The sequence below is a fragment of the Sminthopsis crassicaudata genome, chromosome 1 (genome assembly GCF_048593235.1).
Source record: "Sminthopsis crassicaudata isolate SCR6 chromosome 1, ASM4859323v1, whole genome shotgun sequence".
NCBI classification, from domain to species: Eukaryota; Metazoa; Chordata; class Mammalia; order Dasyuromorphia; family Dasyuridae; genus Sminthopsis; species Sminthopsis crassicaudata.
The window spans coordinates 305,234,090-305,258,017 of NC_133617.1; the positions used below are offsets into that span (position 1 = coordinate 305,234,090).

General features: G+C 32.8%; 1 long non-coding RNA gene across 1 annotated transcript; it reads right to left on the reverse strand.

The window, feature by feature from the left end:
- Positions 1-3,611: 3,611 nt before the first annotated feature.
- Positions 3,612-9,467, reverse strand: LOC141554098 (uncharacterized). The gene is made up of 5 exons (XR_012485780.1): positions 9,170-9,467; positions 9,041-9,080; positions 6,776-6,917; positions 5,797-5,893; positions 3,612-4,256 (listed from the first exon to the last, which is right to left on the reverse strand). It is a non-coding gene; the product is annotated as an uncharacterized LOC141554098 (long non-coding RNA).
- Positions 9,468-23,928: the final 14,461 nt, after the last annotated feature.

The window sequence follows — 23,928 nt, forward strand, 5'->3', positions numbered from 1 at the left end:
TCAGAGTTGTCTTAATTTGCATTTCTCTGATCAGTAGTGATTTGGAACACTCTTTCATATGAATGGATATAATTTCAATTTCATCATCTGAGAATTGTCTGTTCATATCCTTTGACCATTTATCAATTGGAGAATGGTTTGATTTCTTATAAATTAGGGTCAGTTCTCTATATATTTTGGAAATGAGACCTTTATCAGAACCTTTAACTGTAAAAATATTTTCCCAATTTGTTACATCCCTTCTAATCTTGTTTGCATTAGTATTGTTTGTACAGAAACTTTTTAGTTTGATGTAATCGAAATCTTCTATTTTGTGATCAATAATGATCTCTAGTTCTCCTGTGGTCATAAATTCCTTCCTCCTCCACAGGTCTGAGAGGTAGACTATTCAATGTTCCTCTAATCTATTTATGATCTCATTCTTGATGCCTAAACCATGGACACATTTTAATCTTATCTTGGTATATGTTGTTAAGTGTGGATCCATATCTAATTTCTGCCATACTAATTTCCAGTTTTCCAACAGTTTTTTTCAAATAACGAATTTTTATCCCTAATGTTAGTATCTTTGGGTTTGTTGAAGACTAGATTGCTATAGTTGTACACTTTTTTGTCCTTTGTACATAATCTGTTCCATTGATCGACTGTTCTATTTCTTAGCCAATACCAAATGGTTTTGGTGACTGCTGCTATGTAATATAGCTTTAGATTAGGTACAGCTAGACCACCTTCATCTGACTTTTTTTTCATTAGTTCCCTTGCAATTCTCGGCCTTTTATTCTTCCATATGAATTTTGTTGTTATTTTTTTCTAAGTAATTAAAATAGTTTCTTGGGAGTCTGATTGGTATAGCACTAAATAAATAGATTAGTTTGGGGAGTATTGTCATCTTTATTATATTCGCTTGGCCTATCCAAGAGCACCGAATATCTTTCCAATTATTTAAATCTGACTTTATTTTTGTGGCAAGTGTTTTGTAATTTTTCTCATATAATTCCTGACTTTTCTTTGGTAGATGGATTCCCAAATATTTTATACTCTCAACATTTGTTTGGAATGGAATTGATCTTTGTATCTCTTGCTGTTGCATTTTGTTGGTGATACATAAAAATGCTGAGGATTTATGTGTATTTATTTTATATCCTGCAACTTTGCTAAAATTCTGAATTATTTCTAATAGATTTTTAGCAGTCTTTGCGGTTCTCTAAGTATACCATCATGTCATCTGAAAAGAATGATAGTTTGATTTCCTCATTTCCTACTCTAATTCCTTGAATCTCTTTCTCGGCTCTTATTGCTGAGGCTAGCGTTTTTAGTACTATATTGAATAGTAATGGTGATAGTGGGCAAACTTGTTTCACTTCTGATCTTACTGGGAAAGGTTCCAGTTTATCTCCATTGCATATTATGCTTACTGATGGTTGTAAATATATGCTCCTGATTATTCTAAGGAATAGTCCATTTATTCCTATACTCTCAAGCATTTTTAGTAGGAATGGATGTTGGATTTTATCAAATTCTTTTTCTGCATCTATTGAGATGATCATATTTTTTTTATTAATTTGATTATTAATATGGTCAATTATACTAATAGTTTTTCTAATATTAAACCAGCCCTGCATTCCTGGTGTAAATCCTACTTGATCATGTGTATTATTCTGGGGATGATTTTCTGAATTCTTTTTGCTAATATCTTATTTAAGATTTTAGCATCAATATTCATTAAGGAAATTGGTCTATAGATTTCTTTCTCAGTTTTTGATCTACCTGGTTTAGGTATCAGTACCATGTTTGTGTCATAAAAGGAGTTTGGTAGGACTCCTTCATCCCCTCCTTTTTCAAATAGTTTATATAGCATTGCGGCTAATTGTTCTTTAAATGTTTGGTAGAATTCACATGTAAATCCATCTGGTCCTGGGGATTTTTTCCTGGGGAGTTGATTAATAGCTTGTTCTATTTCTTTTTCTGAAATGGGACTATTTAAGCAATTTATCTCCTCCTCTGTTAATCTAGGAAGCCTATGTTTTTGGAGGAAGTCATCCATTTCACTTAAGTTATCAAATTTATTGGCATAAAGTTGGGCAAAGTAATTCCTTATTATTTCTCTAATTTCCTCTTCATTGGTGGAATGTTCCCCCTTTTCATTTGTAAGACTAACAATTTGATTTTCCTCTTTCCTTTTTCTGATCAGACTTACCAATGGTTTATCTACTTTATTGGCTTTTTCATAAAACCAACTCTTGGTTTTATTTATTAATTCAGTAGTTTTTTTTACTTTCAATATTATTGATTTCTTCTTTTAATTTTTATATTTCAAGTTTGATTTTTGGTTAGGGGTTTTTAATTTGGTCTTTTTCTAGCTTTTTAAAGTTCCAGACCCAATTCATTAATCTTCTCTTTCTCTATTTTGTTCAAATAAGCCTCTAAAGATATAAAATTTCTCCTTATTACCACTTTAGCTGCATCCCACAGATTTTGGTATGATGTCTCATCATTGTCATTATCTTGGGTGAAATTATTAATTGTTTCTATAATTTGTTGTTTCAGTCAGTCATTCTTTAAGATGAGATTATTCAGTTTCCAATTACTTTTTGGTCTATTTACCCCTAACTTCTTATTGAATGTAGTTTTTATTGCATTGCGGTCTGAGAAGAAGGCATTTATTATTTCTGCCTTCCTTCATTTAATTTTGAAATCTTTATGTCCTAATATATGGTCAATTTTTGTATAGGTTTCATGAACTTCTGAGAAGAAAGTATATTTCTTTCTATCACCATTCAGTTTTCTCTAAAGGTTTATGTTCTATTTACTTTTTAAAATTTCTTTCTTATTTGTTTTGTGGTTTAATTTGTCTAAATCTGAGAGTGCAAGGTTGAGATCTCCCACTATTATAGTTTTATTGTCTATTTCTTCTTACAACTCTCTTAACTTTTCCTTTACAAAGTTAGATGCTATACCAGTTGGTGCATATATGTTTAGTATTGATATGGCTTCATTGTTTATGCTACCTTTTTGCAGGATATAGTTTCCTTCCTTATCTCTTTTAATTAGGTCAATTTGTGCTTTTGCTTGATCTGAGATAAGGATGGCTACCCCTGCTTTTTTGGCTTTACCTGAAGCATAATAGATTCTGCTCCAACCTTTTACCTTTACTCTGTATGTATCTCCCTGCTTTAAGTGTGTTTCCTGTAAACAACATATTGTAGGGTTCTGACTTTTGATCCAGTCTGCTGTCTCCATTTGATGGGAGAGTTCATCCCATTCACATTTACAGTTAAAATTGCTAATTCTGTATTTCCTGCTATCATATTATCCCCAGATTATGCTTTTTCCCTTGACCCCCTTGAACCCCTTCCCCAATATTTAATTTATAGACCCCACTTGTGATGCACAGCCCTCCCTTTTTAGTATCCCTCCCCCCTCCTTCCAAATCCCTTCCCTTTTCTTGTACAGTTCCCTTATTCCCCTTTTCCTTTTTCCTTTTCCTCTCCCCCCTTTTAATGAGGTGAGAGAGAATTCTCTGAAAAACAGATATGTCAATTATTTACTCTTTGAGCCTACTCTGATGAGAGTAAAATTCAAACAATGTTTCTCCCCCTCTCTAAATTCCCTCAGATATGGTATATTTTCTATGCCTCTTCCTGGGATGTAGTTTCCCTCTTTTTATCTCTCCTTCCCCTGTTTCTAATACTACCCCCTTCGCTTTACTACTCCCCCCCTTTTTTAATATCAGTAAAATCAAATTATCCATGCAGACTTTCTATATTTCCACAACAGAGATACAGTTCTCAAGAGTTCTTTTTACCTTTTTCTTTTTCTCTTCAGTCTTGTGGATGTAAATCTAATTTTTTGTTTAAGTCTGGTTTTTTTCTTAGAAACAAATGGAATTCCTCTGTTTCATTAAATGACTATCTTCTTCCATGGAAGAAAATGCTAAACTTAGCTGGATAGTTTATTCTTGGTTGCAATCCTTGATCTTTTGCCTTTTGGAATATCAGGTTCCAGGCCCTGTGATCTTTTAATGTGGAGGCAGCCAGATCTTGAGTGACCCTTATTGTGGCCCCTTGATATTTGAGTTGCTTTTTTCTAGCTGCTTGCAATATTTTTTCCTTTGTTTGGTAGTTCTGCAGCTTAGCTACAATATTCCGTGGAGTTCTTTTTTTAGGGTCTTTTTCAGAAGGTGTTCGATGAATTTTTTCAATGCCTATTTTCCCTTCTGTTTCTATTATCTCTGGACAGTTCTCTTTGACGATTTCCTGTAAAATAGAATCTAGGCTCTTTTTTTGGTCATAGTTTATGGGAAGTCCAATGATCCTCAGATTATCCCTCCTAGATCTATTTTCCAGGTTTTCCCAGTAAGTATTTGACATTATTCTCCAGCTTTTCCTTTTTTTTTTTTTTTTGGTTTTGTTTTGTTTGACTGATTATTGGGTTCTCAATGAATCATTCATTTCTATTTGTTCCATCCTGATTTTTAAATGAGTTATTTTCTTCCTTCACATTTTTAAGTTATTTTTGTATATGCCCAATTGAGTTTTTAAATGAATTATTTTGCTCTATTGAATTTTTTTTCCATTTACCTAATTTTTTTAAAGAGAGTTATTTTCTTTTTCCAATTCAGAAATCCTACTTTCTGGAGACTTTTTTATCTTTTCCAATTCAGAAATCCTACGTTCTTGAGACTTTTTTTTTCTTTTCTAATTCAGAAATCCTACTTTCCTGTGATTTTTTAACCTTTTCTAATTCACAAATTTTGTTTCCCTGCATCTCCTGTGAATTCTTTATTTTTTCCAACTCAAATTTCAGAACGTTGTTATTCTCTATCATAGCTTCTCTTTCCTTTCCTCATTTTTCTTCAAACTCTCTTAACTTTTTAATAGTCTCTAGGAGAGAGTTATGTGATGAGGGGCAGGTATTGTTCCCCTTTAGAGTGTTATCTGCTGACTCTGCTGTTTACTTCCTTGGGGTTGGATACCTGCTCTTTCTCTGTGTAGAAGGAATCAATAGTTCTCTTCAGCTTTTTACTCATGGTTAAAAATCTTTTGGGGTCTGTCCTTGGGGTAAGACGTTTATTTATTTATTTATTTATTTGTTTTTTTACCAGCTTCCTCCCAGACCAGATGGATGTAGCGGCTCCTGTGTCTGAGTTAAGAGATAGCTCTGGGAGAGAGTTCCCCTCCCCCTCCCTCGAAGTGCCTCAGAGGTGATTAGTACGACTGCGCTGTGAGGGTTGCCCAGTGAAGGACCCCTAGCGACTTCCCTGAGGTTTAAGACTGAACAGTAAAGGTGACACAAAGCCCAGCCAATGTGTCCAGTGGGGCGTGGATATCAGCAGCTGATGTGAAAAGCCCCTGCTCTCAAACTGAAAGTGTCTGCCCAGAAACTGCGATCCCTATTTCAAAGGTTCCTCTTCTCTGGGACTTCTGAGGCTAAGTTCTACAGCCTCTGGCCAAGCCTGGCACTATGTGGATTAGATATTGCCTCAGGCTGTTTCCCTGCTGTTCAGGCTCTTAACTACTCCAAGGTGAAGCCAGGACAGCAGAAAGTGGTTGCACAGCAGTGCCGAGATCTGTTAGGTCACTTCCGGATTGGGGTAGTTCTAGGATCTGGCTTTATATTTTAAAGTGGCTTGATTTCTCTTCTGAGCTGCTGTTTTATAAGCAGAGAAGAGCTATCAGCCTGTGCCAGATTCCTCTATCTCAGTGGCTTCTCTGATCCCAGAACATGATCGGCACAGTGTGCTAGCACCTAACCCTGTCTGTGCTGGCCTTTTTCCTTCCTCCCCTCGGAACTGACCTTTTCTGTTGAAATTCCAGATTCTCTTCAGCTGGTACATTGTGCTTCCAATCCTTGTGGTTTCTATCAGTCCAGTGTTATTTTTGAGGCTGATTAACTAATTGATAATGAGGGAAGAAGGGAGCTTACAGATTCTGGTGGCTGCCTTCTTGGCTCGCCCCCTCCCCCCCAGTGATTATCAATAGGCTACTGCAAAAGTCTTGACAAGAGGTATTGAAGACTTGAACTAGGGTAGTTGCTTTATGTATAGAGAGGAAAGAATAGTCAATGGAGACATTATGAAGGTAGAATCTACATGATTTGATAGTGGTCAAAGAGGTAGAAAAATGAAGAGAAAATAGTATTCTACTTAGACAAGAGAGATTATTATTCAACCAACATTTTTTTACTAAATACTTGAAATATTATAAAGGAAATAATTTGTATCATCAAAGACTGTTCTATTAGATTGAGGAGAGAGGATGTTTAACATGTTTCAGAGAAGTTGCCTGACAAATATAATCTAGGGCATATATGACTGGAAAAAAAAAAAAAAAGGTGGTCAGTCATGTCATGAAAGTGATAAATAACAGATCAACAGCTTAAGTGGTTAACTAATCCCTAATTAATTAACCTGGATTCCATGAAATATTAATGGAAAGAGGGGAAACACTCCAGATTGTCTTGTGGGATCCTGTATAAAAGATTTATGGGAAAACATGAGCAAAACTCACATAGCATAAAAACCCATGTATAGGTTATTTCTGCTGCAGTGCTCATGAACAACAAGAACCAATAAACTTCCCAGAATGCCTATAAGTCTATCCCCACTGACTATTTACTCTTAAGAGGTTTTTCTTGCATAAATTACAAAGCATTAAACTACTTCAGAAAATAAGTTAAATTTGGAGGTTTATTCCTTCTCCCTCACACTCAGCCCCTACGTTTTTTATTCTATTTAATGATTGCTTTGAATAAACAGTATGACAAGTGGTCTCACCTGCTGTATTATTCCATGCCAAAGCAAGGACAAAAGTTACAAGTGCCAAATGCCAGCCAATTTGTGGAAGTAGACTTGTTCTAATTTCCTATGTGACTAGTGTCTTGTGTCTGTTGTTGAGTCTATTCCCTGCTTTTCTGACCTGTTAATAGAAGGCAAAATTCCAAGGAAATGTTTAATTAACATTTGTAATTAGTATAACAAAAGACCCTGCCTCATAGAGCAGACTGTTTAAAAAGGAGGAAAATTGTCTCTTCACCCTGTAATTATTGTGGCTCACCATAGTACTCTCCTTTATCTAATTAACATCACAGTGGGATGGTGCCACTACAAGCAACTGGCAGGTGTCTAACTGCCCTGCTCCTGGGGAGATTGGAAAAAAAGGTTCTGGTCTGCAGAGAACTTGCAAAGCTTGCCAGCAGTATGCCCCTTTCACATTTTGCAAAATTCTTGGTTTCCCAAACACAAATGAAGTCTTTAGATTTGCTAAACAGAAGCATTTGAAAGATTTGAAGTCCTGGATTTGTTACTTAGAAAATATCTTTCAGGATGATCATCACAAAACCTTCCAAAAAATGACATTTTTTTTTCATTGCTGCTTAACTGCAAATTCCTTCAAAGAACTTTTTAGCCTGGACATTTGGACTCTAGCCTTCTTTTACTGATAAACTTGTGCTGTCATATACACCTCTGTAGGAGTTCTTTATTTTTTCTATGCAAACTACTTTTGTTTCTCTATTGAATTGATGAACTTGCAAAATTCTCTGGATTAGTAAATTATCAGCTTGCCTGCAAACAACGTATTCACTACGAAGTTCAAACAAGTTTTATGCTATTAAATAAGATGGCTTTGTTCTTGAGAACTGCTAAGAATTTTGTTTTCTTTTGAAATATGGTAACTGATATACATTTTGTTGAACTGTTAATTTGCATTATAAGCCAATGATGAGGTGGACATTTTGAAATGTAGAGATGATTTAATTTCTAAAATATTTAGGTAGGCATCATGCTATTGAATGAAAAGGAGATGATTGAGCCTGAGTTATTAATATTGGTAGTTTATAGTAATTAATTAAAGTTAATTAACTAAATTAAATTAAGTTTATCATATAACTTCTCAGCTTTGCATTTCATTTGATATATGTAGACAAAATAAGTATACTACTAAGCAAAATATTTTTGGACTATTATTAAATTGAATCTTGCATTTTTTGCATAATTTTGAATTTTAGCTTTAATTTTTTAGATTTTCATTGCTTTATGATACTAGATTGGAAGGCCAGGCAATGAAAAAATAAATAAAAATGCTGTGTCAAGCATGTGCCTTGAAAATATAGAGATGATAAAATGTAAGTGGTACATTAAGAAAAAAAAATTTCACTTAAAGCTATGTTATATCAAATGAAAATGGAATATTCCCCATTCTTTTATGTATAATGTCTCACATAGGAATATTTTGTAAGATTTAAAGATAAAGGGTTCCCTGTTCACACCCTTTATTATGAGTTTCTCTTTAGAGAAACCTCACTAATTATACTTTCCCTCTGGATTTCTAAAGCCCAAACTTTCCCAAACTTCAGAATATCATTGAATTTTGAATTGCTACCTTTTCCTCTAGACAGCTTCAGCCTTTGAAATTTTTCTACAGAAGTCTAAGGGGGAATAAATTAGACTAAAAGTATCCTCCAGCTTTGAAGAAGAGTAGAATAGGCTACTGTAAAGCTTCTGAAAGCCAGAGACTCCTTAGATCATGAGAAGGAAATGTCAGTTGTGTGAAAGGTTAGGGGATTTCTTTTAAAGGCTCATTGCTTTATGCAGGTATGTTTATGTTTCCTTCCTCCCCTACTTCCTTAGTGGATCAGGCTCTTCTTTAATATTTTAATTTAATTTTCTCATAAGATCTTTTGCTATTCCTGAAAGCTATCAATAAGATTGAGAAATGACTGTACCATTAGAGTCAGTATTGCTACCAGTAAACCTTGTAACAGTCTAGCAGAATAGAACAAAGTTTGTAGTATGAGATAAACCATTCCGGTCTAGGCAACATGCAAAAGATGATGGTCAAATTAAAAAGTGACATAATATGTGAACCAAATATATTCTTTTCCTATTGTCTGAAAACCTGAATGTACATAAGGTATGAGATAAAAAATATGACAGTCTAAAGAATGGATAATCTTGAAAATCAGAATATGTTAAAGCAACAGACTTAATTCAGATTCATTTACAATGTATAACTTTAAGATATAATATGAATTCACTTACCAGGTATCCAGTTAATGTGCCAAAAAAAGTAGAGGCATATCTGGAGGGAAAAAGAATATACTGAATTCTCACTTAGGACATTTCAAGTTATGACTCCAATACATTTTTATAATTTTCATTGCTACTTACTTTGACCATGTCCTTAAGCTGCTTGTACAAAAATATAAATTCTTTGTCTTGGCCTTCAACCTCCATATTAGTCAGTATTGATCTTCATAATCACTCTTTCTCACATGTATCTTTCCATTCCTTTTTTAAACTGAACTTTCTCTAAACTTTTTTCATAACTTTGACTCACAACTGTTTTTAGACCTCCAAGGAGAACTCTTGAGATAACCTATTCCACGTTTCTCACAATTGTAATAATAAAGAATTTATTTATTTTCCTTTTTAGGACATTGAGTTTAAATTGGCTTTATATTTTCTATCCATTGCTTCTGGTTCTGCTTTCTGAAGACAAACAGAATGAGTCATGCCTTCCTTCCACACAGCCCTTCAGATATGTTTTTTTTTTTTTTAATAAAATAACATTGTAGTTCCTGAACCCTGTCTTTTTTCCCTATATGAATTTCTGAACCAGAGAACCTATATTTTAATCCTGGTTTTGATATATTTTTTGCTTGCTGCTTGACTAATTGCAGCCAGTTACTTCATGTTTCTGAGACTTGATTGCTTCATCTGTGAAAGGGATATTCATCATAGCCTCCAAAATAATTTCTAGCTCTACAACTTTGGTTCTGTGAATATTATACATAAAAGAAAGATCTTTCAATCTTATAGTCCAGTCTTTTCATTTCACAGTAAGGGGAATGGAGTAACATTTGTTCTAAATAGAAGTCATTATTCCTCTTTGAAGTTTCTGCACAATGAATCTTACTGATTCATGTGTTTAAAAATACCTTCATTGAGGTATTTAAAATGTCTTTACATTCAATGGTTATAATATGACTTTTCCCTTTTTATAATTTCATTTTATGACTATTAAAATTGCCTGTGACACATAATATGATCATGTTAATTAAGTGTCTACTTTGGTCAGGTGAATAAACTCCATTGGCAGTGTGTTGGAACTTGTGATTCTAATATATCAAAGCCATAAATATATTTATATATGTTGAGCCTCTGGGCTTTTGCACATGAGATTCACAAGAATGGTTCATTATTTTTAGAAATTTTTAGTTTTGTTTGCATTTATATCACCTCCTATTGTCAGGCTGAGCTTGTGCACAGTTTACTACATCTGTGTCAAGAGTCTAGTATCACTTGTCTGTACCAGAATTTTAAGGAAAACATTTAAGTAGAATAGAAAAATAGAAGTGGCTTTTTGTATTCAAGGTACTTATATATGCCAAAACAACACTTTTAATTATTATTTCAAACAAATTGCTAGTTTTTTGGGAAGAAGAAAGGGCAAAATGCACAAACCAATTATTTGCACAGTAGATAAGTAAAGTAAAAATAATGATTTGGCAACAATATGCGAATATTAGATTTTGTCCACTCAACACATAACATAAATCAGTCTGAAAATATCAACCAAATGAAGAAAACAAAATCAGCAAACCTGTGGTTTGACATCAAGTAGACAAAACAACTCTCTGATTGGTATTTTTTGACTTTTAATTGGTTGTTATGATATCATGCTGACACAATCTTATCCTGCAATGTCAAAATACAATTGTGTTATTTCTATTTTTTATTTTGGTTCCAGAGGAAAATTTATCAGCAGAGGCAACTATTTTCTTGATGCATGAGGCAGACTAGAGTGGTAATCTTTCAGTGGTAAAAATGTATGCTTGCCACTAAATAAATGAGATTCACATCTTCTGGATTATTTCTACATGGGCAAGTTTTTTCATCAAGTCAAGAGAGTCAATTTAAAAATAGGAATAAAATTACCTTCAATAGTTTAGTTGAATTGATGAATTAGTTGTTTTTTTTAATTTTAAAAAATTTTATAATGAAATAATTATTTTAACAAGATAATTGGTTCACTGTTTTTTTTCCCTTTACTGTACTATTTTCACTAAAGGAATCAAACTGGCAAAAATTTAAAAAAAGAGACTTATGCAGCCATTGTTACACATATAACCTGTAACATTCTGCTCCTGGAATTTATGATTTCTTCATGGAAAGAAAGGAAGACTGATTGTTTTTTAGATCATTAATGTGATAGAATTAGATCATTGCTTAATTTAGTTAAACTAGTTCATATGTCACTCTTTTGGGTTATAGACTTATGATATTATGATATGATATTCTCTACTGAGGCAGCCTGGTACCTCATCTTTAACCTTAGAAAGTTATCCAAAGCACGGAGAGATTGTTTTGTCTGGGTCGCACAGCTAGTATATGTCCCAGGTAGCTCTTAACTGCAGGTCTTTTCATCTTTTAGATTGACTCTATATTTATTTTTCCTCTCACAAATCAACAAATATTAATTAAACATCTCCAACTATGGACTATATATTGGAGATATAATGACAAAAATGAAATAATGTCCTTCCAAGTATATTGTATCAGAATTCTTCTAAAAGACAATGTACAGAAATAGATATGAGATAAATGCAAGACAGTTATATATAAAATAACAAGATCACTAGCATTTGAGGAGGACCAGAAAAATCAATGATGTTTTTGGAAGCATTTTTAAAGAGATAAATAATTATTTGAGGCAGAGAGACGGAAATGGAGCATTCTGGGCATAGCTATCCTATGTAAAGGGATGGAGATGAGAAATAGAGATTCATATTTGAGAAAGCTATGAGACTAATTTGGCTGGATCAAGGATCTCTACATCCTATATTCAACATTCTAAATTTATAGAGTTCTCTAACTTTATCTTTGATTTCATTTCTAATAATGCTCAGTTTTTCATTCTGTTTTGAAGTATGTTTCAAAATCTTTAGTCTTTTATTAGATATATTTTCTTTTTTTAGACTCCTGATTTATGTCCTTATTTCTGTGATATTTTTAGTTAATTCTTTGATTATTTTTCTGAACAATTCTGCTATTTTTTAGAGTCATTGTATTATTGTCTCAAGAAGACTCATAGAATCTAGTGGAACACTCACAAATTCTTCAAGAGATTTTGAATTTTTGATGGAGAGAAAAGGGATCTTTCAATTTTTTTTCTTGTCATTGCTTCTTTTGCTATAATTTAGTCATTAATTTTATTTATTTGAAGTGATGTATGTTATTGTTTCCAAGGTTAATTTTCACTTTATTATCTTTCCAGGATTCTCTTTTGCTACTGTTCTCCAAGGATCACTTTAGAGAATACAGTTCTTCCTTTGTTATGCATGTTATGCATAGATTTGATGATATGGCCATCACATTTTTTTTTTGAAAAAATCTCAGTCATTAAGTTTCCTAAAAGATAATATATATATATACATATATATTATATACCCAGTCCAATCTTTTTCATTATACCTTGTTATTTTAAAATATATAACAAGGTATAATGAAAAAGATTGGACTGGGTTATCAGAGAACCCAAGTATGAATACTACCTATGGTACTTACTGTGTAATCTTGGGGGAAAAATTATCTTACCTCTCTTGGCCTCAGTTTCCATTTCTGTATAATGAAGAGATGGGCTAAGTTATCTCATAGGAATTGTTTAGGGCTAAAACTTATGATTACTTGCTTTGTATTATTTAATACTGTAACTAATTTCTCAAGAATGATCTTGATACATTTTAACTACTCTTTCACTAATATTTTAGTATGCTTAACATTAGTAGGTGAGATGGGCAACACAGAAAGAAACAATTTATTTTATATTTGTGTGGCATTTTATAAAACTTTTCAGAGTTCTTTTACTTCTATTATTATATGCTGTAAAACAATAATTTATTAAGCCATTTGCAATGTTTCTATATTGATTTTGTCCTTACAATAAGTCTATGTATTAGGTAGCACAAATAGCATTATCTTCATTTTACAGATAAGAATCCTGAAGTTTAAAGCTACCAAATGACTTGTCTAAGATCAACTGATGAATAAATGTCAAAAGTGGAATGATATCTCCTATTACTTCATTTTCTCTTTCACTATAACAGTGTGGACAAAATAAAGAAACTTAATTTGATGAATTTAGAAATTTTGTATGTAGTTGGATCAATAATCTAGATAATCTTTTTTAAAAATTAATAGATTAGCTCAAAACCAAAGACTATAATCAGTAGGACAGAAGGCCATAAATATCCTCAACTTAATTATTTCATCTCTTATTTATATCTCTCCAAGACAAAACATAAGTTTTAACTTAGCTGCCTATTTCTTATCATTATAACAATATTGTTATATCTTTTTGAAGACACCTGGTATTCCCATTCCATTTTAGCTTCCATATATCTGCCAAAATGATTTTTGGAAAGTGTATATCCTATATTACCTCCCTACCTAATAAATTCCAGGAATGTGCTATTACTATATCAAGATCAAAGAGACCTTTCTGCTTAGATTTTAAAGACTTTCTGCATTACTGACCCTAGCATACATCACTCCTTTTCATGTAATCTACAATCAGTCCTGGCGCATGAGCTTATTTGTTTGCTTTTTTTTTTTTTTTTTTTTTTTTTTTTTTGCACGATATAGTTATCTCTGCTTCTTTCCCTTTGCACTCACTGGATGTTCCCCAGCTGCATTCAATGGATAACATTGGAGCATCATCTTTATGGAGAAAATGGGAAACAACAATAGCTGAATCAGAACTAGAACCAGATAACAAACCATAAATAACTTCATATATTTCACTCCCATGTTTGACAGGTATATACTTGTTCAGTAACTTCAGTTATGTCCAATTCTTTGTGACCATTTTCAGGGTTTTCTTACAAAAATACTGGAGTAGTTTGCCATATCCTTCCCCAGCTCATTTTACAAGGCAAACAGTGACTTGTCCAAGATGACACAACTAGTAAGTATGATTTTCTTGTCTATATGAAAAACTAATCATTGAGAAGGTGGTTGTAAACCAAAGTACTCTGTAAATATTGGGAAATTTTAAGACAGTGTTATAATATAAACTATGCAAAGGATAAAAGAAATAGAGAAATTAACATACTAGCTATGGTATTGTCATTTCAGGGAATGCCTCATACCACCAAAAGATAATTTTAATCCCTTGTACCTAACACAGTTTCTGGCATAGATGACTCTTTAGTCAGTCATGCAAAATTTAGAGATACTATTATATGTTAGACACTATAACAGGTCACAAAATTCAAAGACAAAAAAGAAAACCAATTGAAATAAAAGAGCAAATAACTCTCATGTAATTTACATACTCTTGGATCAATTGATAGTCTGTGAGCATGTACACATGCTATAAATATTTACACATCAGTTTTGGGGGTGGAGCTAGAAACTAGGGAAATCAAGATAAATTTAACTTAGCAACTATACCTGATATGAGCTTTGAAGAAAATCAGAAATTCTAGGAGGTAGCAGGTGAGAAGAGAATACATTCCAAGCATGAGGGACAGTCTATACAAAATTGAATTGGAACACTTCACTATAGTTAGTTTTTCTTAAATATTAAGACATTTGTTAATCTTTTAAATGGTGACTCATGTTATTTCTATACAAAAATCTGGAGAAGTGTGTTTTGGATTTGAATTTCTTATTGGAACATGGAGTCCAGGCAATAAAAATACTAATTTTCATCATTGAAAATATTTCTATAATTCCTTATGATGATGGTCTGGTGCAAAATTAGAATTTTATTTTTGTCTCTTTTTCTCCTGGCACAATGGGGAGAGTCTCAAGTTTAGACTTAGGAAGACTTATCTTTTTAAGTTCAAATCTGATCTTAGACATTAATTGTATAACTCTGGTCAAGTCATTAAACCCTGTTTGCCTCAGTTTTCTCATCTATAAAGTTATTTGGACAAGAAAATGACAAACCACTCCAGTTTCTTTGCCAAGAAAACCCAAATGGGGTCATGGAGAGTCAGACATGACTAAAATGAATGAACAATATCAACAACACAATAACAAAACAAGTTTTAGCTCATCTCAAAGATGAGACTTCTTTGACTTTTTCTGATAGCATTTAGGTCATCTTCTATTCATATCTTATCACATTGAACATGCTGACTGGGACAGCTGACTGGCTATGTCATTTCCTCACTTCTCTGAAATAACAGAGACAAAGCATTTATTTGTTTTACATGCATCAGAATATTTCTGGGAACTTGAACAAAGAAATAGGAAACCATGGTATTAAGTAACAATCAAATAATGGAATCAAACTCTCTGAGGCATTAGGGACTTTGAAGAGTTACTTAGTTAATCCCCTTACCTCAGAGAAACTCTCCCAGTTGTTGAAAATCCCACTCTGATAAGCCAATACACTCATCAGCCTAGTATGTGCCTAACAACAACAAAAAAATGTTGTTGTTTTTTTTTTCTTTTTTAAAGATAGGGGCATTTTTTCACCTTTTCATTTCCCCCCCCCCTTTCTGCTGAGTGATTCAGAGAAATGAAAAAGGAACGAAGATCTGAATAGTTTTATGAACAAGATAGCCCAAATCCATGATGAGAAAAAACCAGAATCTTCCTGGACTTAATTACATGAATACAATAATCTGATCAATTACCTTTCTAAGGTTACTACTTTTATATATGTCATTTTATTGATCTACAACACCTGAAGAACTGGTTTAATGCTTGCTTAACCTAGGTTGTATACACATTGCTATAATGCTCTGTTTATTGGAACCCACTTTGCTGACTTGAATCATTTGGAAAATGATCAAATAATTGATGGAAAATCTGTGTTCGAAATGGAAATATACAGGCTGCTTCTGTTTTGGTGCAAGCTCAAATTGATTAAAAAGGGCTAGTTAAAGAGGTTCAACATATTAAGTATAGAATTTGGGTCAAGGCCACTTGTCCTAATCTTGGTTGATTGCTGGATTTTGGAAAAGTGACATCCTTTCTTTTGAGTTTCCTGTTCTGTAAAAAGAGAATTAAAATGATTTATCTCACATGGATGTTGTAATTGTTAACCATAAAATGCCTTGAAAATATATATTGCTAATTAATAAGACAGTCTAATTGTAGCTGCTGAAGACATTGTGAATATTAATCAAATATTAATGTACATGCAAACACAATTTATTAGATTTTTACTATAGATCATTAAATATTAATAATAATATTGAATGTAGCTTTAGCTACTACTGACTGTAAATAATTCTAACTTTACCTTTATCTAACTACTTCTTTTTCAGGTCATATGTTTAATTACCTCCCATTTGCTGGATATTTTTATTCAAATGACCTACTATCACTGTAAAATAAATATGACTAAGAGAGATTTAATCTTCCAGTTCCAGCTGAACTCTTTTCCTGTTTAATGTCTACTCTTTGGATGAAAGAATACTCATGTAACCATCTGACCTGTGCCTCCCATCTTATCTTGCATCTGCCTTCAGCCAGCTTGATCTCAAATTTGGGAAATTGGTGATGTCTTCCACTTAATGATGAACATTCTCACACCTGGTCATACCCTTCACATCCCAATTATTCTGAACTCCTAAAGATTATCATCTAATCCTCATTCTACTGTCCCATCACCATATTCTTCTTTTCCATGTACTTCAATCCTTTCACACCATAGCTTTAATCAAACATCACCTAGTCCTTTCACTGTAACCTCTAAAAGGCTCATTTCATGGGCAACAAACTTATAATTATCTTAGAACTTTTTTTCTCCTACTCCTTCTATCTGCTACTTATTACTTAATTCGGGCTTGTTACAAATGACACCACCTTTCTGAACATCCTTTATAATTCTGGACTTTACTAATTCTCCTGCTGTCACGCAAAAATATTCTACTTTTATGATTAAGAATTCTGAAATACTTTTATCTAAACAAAATATATTAGCTTTTTATCTCTCCTTTTGTTTTTTCCTTCCAAAAACTTACTCTTTGTTTATACTATTCTTTCTAATCCCTTGACTCCTCAATTCTTTCCCAGAGTACTAAAAACTCGGTACTTTTTTGCCCATTTTGACCTCTTTATGAACATATTCAACCCACACTGACTTTCTCTTTTGAATCTCTACCCACCACCCCTTTTGTCACATTGCCAATTATGTCTAATGCAATCTCACCTTTGTATCACTTCTACCTTTTACGTCCTTTATACCTACATATGGTCCTACTGAATGAAGACTCTTTTCTTCAATCCTTATAGTCCAGCTTCTGATATTATTACTCTACTAAAAAAGTGTTATCCAAAGTAACTAATGATTGCTTAGTTGCCAAATTCAATAGCCTTTTCTCTATCTTCATTCTCTTTGTCCTCCCTGCAGCTTTTGACATTCATGATCATCATATTCTTTAAAAAATTTATCACTCTAGATTTTGGGTGATACCACTCTCTCTTGATTCTCCTCCTTTCTGATCATTTGTATACTATTTGTACTTCACTGAGGCCTCCTTCAAATCAAGTCTTGTAGATGTCCTGTAGAATTCTGTCCTGGATTCTCTTCTCCTTCAATACTGCTTTACTTGGTGATTTCATCAGCTTTCAAAGATTTAATTACTTTGTGCTGATTATTTTCAAACCTACACATTCTTTCTCAGACTCTCTACTGACCTATTTATCTCACATCTTTTTAGAAATGTTTAATTATATATATATATATATATATATATATATATATATATATACATATATATATATATATATGTATGTATAGTTATGTCTTATGTAGATCCTAAACTCACTATAATTGAAACTAAATTCATTTTCACCTTCTCCTTTTACATTTCCTATTATTATAGTAGGTAACATGATCTTCCTAGTCTGTCAGGTTCACAATATAAAAGTATGCTGAATTCTTCACCCTCTTGCACAACCCATAATACATCCCATACTGTATCCCAAGGGCTATCAATTTCCACTTTGCAATATCTTTCTAATACTATGTGAGAGATTAAAAAAAAAAGCAGAACAGAAGAAGTTAATATAGAATTTATTGATTAGATCTTTTTCTGGATGCAGATGGAATTTTCTGTCCAAAGTCTATTAGAATTGCTTTTACACTGAGAAGAACCAAGCCTTTCATAGTTGATCAACTTTTCATAGTTCATCACACTCTTGCTGTTACTGTGTACAATGTATTCCCAGTTCTACTTATTTCTCTCAACATCAGTTCATGTAAATCTTTCCAGGCCTTTCTATAATCAGCTTGTTCACCATTTTTTTTTTATAGAACAATAATATTCCATTATTTTTAAGTAGCACCACTTGTTCAGCCATTCTTCAATTGAATGGTACCCACTCCTTTTCTAATTCTTTGCTACCACAAAAAGAGATGCTAGAAAAGTTTTTGCACATGTGGGTCATTTTCCCTGCTTTATGATTTCCTTAGGATATATAGAACCAGTAATGGCATTGCTGGGTCAAAGAGTATTCAGTTTTATAGTCCTTTGGGTATAATTCTACATTGCTCTCCAGAATGGTTGGATCATTTCAAAACTTCACCAATAATGCATTAGTGTCCCAGTTTTCCCACATGCCCCCTAACATTTATCATTATGTTTTCCTGTCATCTTAACCAATCTGAGAGGTATGAGGTATGAGTTCTTTTAATTTGCATTTCTCTAATCAATAGTGATTCAGAACATTTTTCATGATTATAGATGGTTTTAATTTTGTCATCTGAAAATTGTCTGTTCATATGCTTTGACCATTTATCAATTGGGAAATGACTTCTGTTCTTATAAATTTGACACAGTTCTTTATATATGTTAGAAGTGAGACCTATATCACAAATATTGGATGTAAAGTTTCCCCCCCCAGCTTTATACTTCCCTTTTAATCTTGTTTCTGTTGGTTTTGTTTGTGTAAAAACTTTTAATTTAATCTAATCAGACCAACAGGATGAATACAGAGAGGCTTGGAGAGACTTACATCAACTGATGCTGAGTGAAATGAGCAGAACTAGGAGATCATTATACACTTCAACAACAATCCTATATGAGGATATATTCTGATGGAAGTGGATATCTTCATCATAGAGAAGAGATAATTCAATTCCAATTGATCAAGATGAACAGAATCAGCTACACCCAGAGAAGAAACACTGTGAAATGTGTGTAAAATGTTAGCATTTTTTTTGTTTTTCTTCCCAAATTATTTTTACCTTCCGAATCCAATTATTCGTTTGCAACAACAACAACCATCACAAAATTTGGTTCTGCACATATATATTGTACCTAGGATATACTACAACATATTTAATATGTATGGGAATGCCTGCCATCTAGGGGAGGGGGTGGAAGGAAGGAGGGGAAAAATTCGGAACAGAAGGAGTACAAGGGATAATGTAAAAAATTACCTATACTTATGTACTGTCAAAAAAAGTTATAATTATAAAATTAATTTAAAAAATAATCTTTAGGCATAAAGAATGAGATCATAAATAGAGTAGAGGAACAGAGAATAGTCTACCTCTCAGACCTGTGGAGGAGGAAGGAATTTATGACCAGAAGAGAATTAGAGATCATTATTGATCACAAAATAGAAGATTTTGATTACATAAAACTAAAAGTTTCTGTACAAACAATACTAATGCAAACAAGATTAGAAGGGAGGTAAAAAATTGGGAAAATATTTTTAAAAGGAAAGGTTCTGACAAAGGTCTCATTTCCAAAATATATAGAGAACTGACCCTGATTTATAGGAAACCAAACTATTCTCCAATTGATAAATGGTCAAGGGATATGAACAGACAATTCTCAGATGATGAAATTGAAACTATTTCCACTCATATGAAAGAGTGTTCCAAATCACTACTGATCAGAGAAATGCAAATTAAGACAACTCTGAGATACCACTACACACCTGTCAGATTGGCTAAAATGACAGGAACAAATAATGATAAATGTTGGAGGGGATGTGGGAAAACTGGGACACTGATACATTGTTGGTGGAGTTGTGAAAGAATCCAGCCATTCTGGAGAGCAATTTGGAACTATGCCCAAAAAGTTGTCAAACTGTGCATACCCTTTGACCCAGCATTGCTGTTATTGGGATTATATCCCAAAGAAATACTAAAGAGTAGAAAGGGACCTGTATGTGCCAAAATGTTTGTGGCAGCTCTTTTTGTTGTAGCTAGAAACTGGAAGTTGAATGGATGTCCATCAATTGGAGAATGGTTGGGTAAATTGTGGTATATGAAGGTTATGGAATATTATTGCTCTGTAAGAAATGACCAGCAGGAGGAATACAGAGAGGCTTGGAGAGACTTAAATCAACTGTTGCTGAGTGAAATGAGCAGAACCAGAAGATCACTATACACTTCAACAACAATACTGTATGAGGATGTATTCTGATGGAAGTGGAAATCTTCAACATAAAGAAGATCCAACTCACTTCCAGTTGATCAATGATGGACAGAAATAACTATACCCAGAGAAGGAACACTGGGAAGCGAATGTGAATTGTTAGCACTACTGTCTATCTACCCAGGTTACTTATACCTTCGGAAGCTAAAAATTAATGTGCAACAAGAAAATGGTATTTACACACATATATTGATTGTATCTAGGTTATATTGTAACACATGTAAAATGTATGGGATTACCTGCCATAGGGGGGAGGGAGTGGAGGGAGGGAGGGGATAATTTGGAAAAATGAATAAAAAAAAATAATCTAATCAGAGTTGTCTATTTTGCCTTTTATAATGTTCTCTAGTTCTTCTTTGTTCATAATTTCCTCCCTTCTCCAAAGATCTGATATATAAATTATCCCTTGTTCTTTTAATTTGTTTATGGTATCCTCCTTTATGCCCAAATCATGTAACCATTTTGACCTTATTTTGGTATAGGATGTAAGATGTAGGTCTCTAACAAGTTTCTGACATATTATTTTCTAGTTTTCTCAGAAATTTTTGTCAACTACTGAGTTTTTATTCCAGAATCTGGAATTTCAGGATTAACCAAATATTAGATTGCTATAGACCTTTCTTATTGTGTTGTGTGTATCTGATCTATTTCACTGAGCTACCACTCTATTTTTTAGCCAGTAGCAAATGGTTTGATTACTGCCACTTTACAATATGGTTTTAGGTCTGATACTGCTAGGCTACCATCCTTTGTATTATTTTTTTCATTAATTTACTTGATATTCTTGAGCTTTTGTTCTTCTAGATTAATTTTTTATTATTTTTCTAGCTCTATAAAATAATGTTTTGGCACTTTGGTATAGCACTGAACAAGTAGACTAATTTAAATAGAATTGTCATTTTTACTATGTTAGTTCAGCCAATTGATATTTTTCCAATTGTTTAGATATGATTTTATTTGTGTGAAAAGTGTTTTGGAATTATGTTCATAGAGGTTTTGGGTTGGTCTTGGCAGGTAGACTCCCGAGTATTTTATTTTGTTTACAGTAACTTTAAATGGAATTTCTCTTTCTTGGTTATGGACTTTGTCAGTAATATATAGAAAGGCAAATGGTTTCTCTGGGTTTATTTTATATCCTGCTATTTTGTTAAAGCTGTGAATTATTTCTGGGAGATTTTTGTATGATTTTCTAGGATTCTCTAAGTATATCACCATATTATCTGCAAAGAGTGATAGTTTTATTTCCTCATTGCCTATTCTAATTCCTTTAATTCCTTTTTCTTTTTTATTTTTATTGCTAAAGCCAACATTTACAATACAATGTTTAATAATAGTCCTCACAAATGGGCATCCTGATTTTACCCCTTATCTTGTTAGGAATGTGTCCAGCTTCTCTCCATTACAAACAATGCTTGCTTTAGATTTTAGATAGATACTGCTTATTATTTAAAGGAAAGCTCCCTTTATCCCTATGTTTTCTAGTGTTTTTAGTAGGAATGGGTGCTGTATTCTGTCAAAACCATTTTCCTCATCTATTGAGATTATCATATGATTTCTGTTGATTTTGTTATTGATATAGTCGATTATGAAAATAGTTTTCCTGATTGAACCAGCCCTGAATTCCTAGAATAAATCCTGCTTGGTCATAGTTTATTATTCTGCTGATAAGTTGTTGGAATCTCTTTGTTAATATTTTATTTAAAAATTTTGCATCAATATTCACTAAGAAGATTGATCTGTAATTTTCTTTCTTTGTTTTGGCCCTTCCTGATTTAGGTATCAGTGCCATATTTGTGTCATAGAAAGAATTTGGCAGGACTATTTCTTTACCTATTTTTCCAAATAGTTTACATAGTATTGGAATTAATTGTTCTTTAAATGTTTGGTAGAATTCACTTGTGAATCCATCTGGTCCTGGAGATTTTTTATTAGGGAGTTTATTATTTATTTGTTCAATTTCTTTTTTTCTAAAATGAGACTATTTGAGTATTTTATTTTCTCTTCTGTTTAACTGGGAAATTTATATTTTTGTAAATATTCATCCATTCCACTTAAATTGTTAGACTTGTTGACATAAAGTTGGGCAAAATAGCTCCTAATTCTTGTTTTAATTTCTTTTTCATTGATGATAAGTTCACCCCTTTCATTTTTTGACACTGATGATTTGGGCTTTATTTTTTAGTTTTTCTGATCAAATTAACCAAAAGTTTATTGATTTTGTTAGTTTTTTTTTCATAAAACCAATATTTAGTTTTGCTTATTCTCAAGACACTTTTTGATCCAGTGACACTAGTTTCCTGGATGTTCTGTGAATATTCTTCCATTATACTTTTTGGAACTATTACTCCATTGTTTTCCCTTTCATCCTATACCCCTTTCTCATACTCTATCTATCTTCTGCTACTGATGAAAAGATCGGTTTTTCCTAAAGATACCTTGTCTTCTGATTGCTGGCTTTTTTTACTTTCTGGTCTGGAATGGATCAGCATTCACTTGCCTCCTTGCAACACTTCTCATTAAACTTTTATTTTTTCTCACCAGGATTTCTAATCCCATATTTAACCTGTTTTTGTTCCATTTTCCAGCCTTGACTCTATGGCTAATGGATGAAAAAGATACTACCATTCAATCTTTAATCTTTTGATCCTTATACTTCTGTTTTCCACAAACTGCCAATTCTCAATGTCAAGTACTTGCTAGAAACCAATTTTTCCTACTTCTATTCTAACTTGATGAACATTGCCGGAGTAAATTATGAAACTGCTGAATGAATATACTACAGATTTATGTAATTTGACCTTGACTAGACTATCCTTGATATATAATAATACTTTTTGTACTTCTTTGATACTTTTGATTTTGTCTAGGCTATCACTCTATAGCATTATTTTATTCCATTATTGATCTCTCCACAGCATCTGTCCTAAATATTCTATCTCCTCATTATCTGAACCAGCTTACTGAACCTTGTTTCCTACTTTACTGAGAAAAGTGATGCCCCTTCTCATGAGGTTGTTTTTTTTTTTTTTTAATTTTCCCTTTCAAATTTCAAAAAATTCTCATCATTTTTGCCCATCCTCTCTAGTCTGATTCATTGGTGTGGCTATGGATTCAGGACCTTTCCCCTTCCCACTACTTCTTTTACCTATGCTTTTAGTCCATTTTCCTGACCTTTTCTCTAAGAGTGTGTTCCTTCCACCATATCCTGCCTCTCTTATCTTTAATCTCTTTCTTCCCTGCTGCCTACAAACATGCTTAGGTCTTTTAAAAAAAGCATTCAATTGAACTGACTGCCTGAAGCTACCAACTGTACCTGTTTTCCTTTCAATGCTAAATTTATAAAATTAATTTGTACCTACTGCCTTTGTTTGTTTGTCATCAATTTATTCTTTACCTCTTTGCAATCTGTTTTCTGAGGACCATAAGACACCAATTGAAACTGCTCATTCAAAGTTTAATTATGACCTTTTTACAGTAACAATGGTTAAGATCTCTTATAATTATGTACCT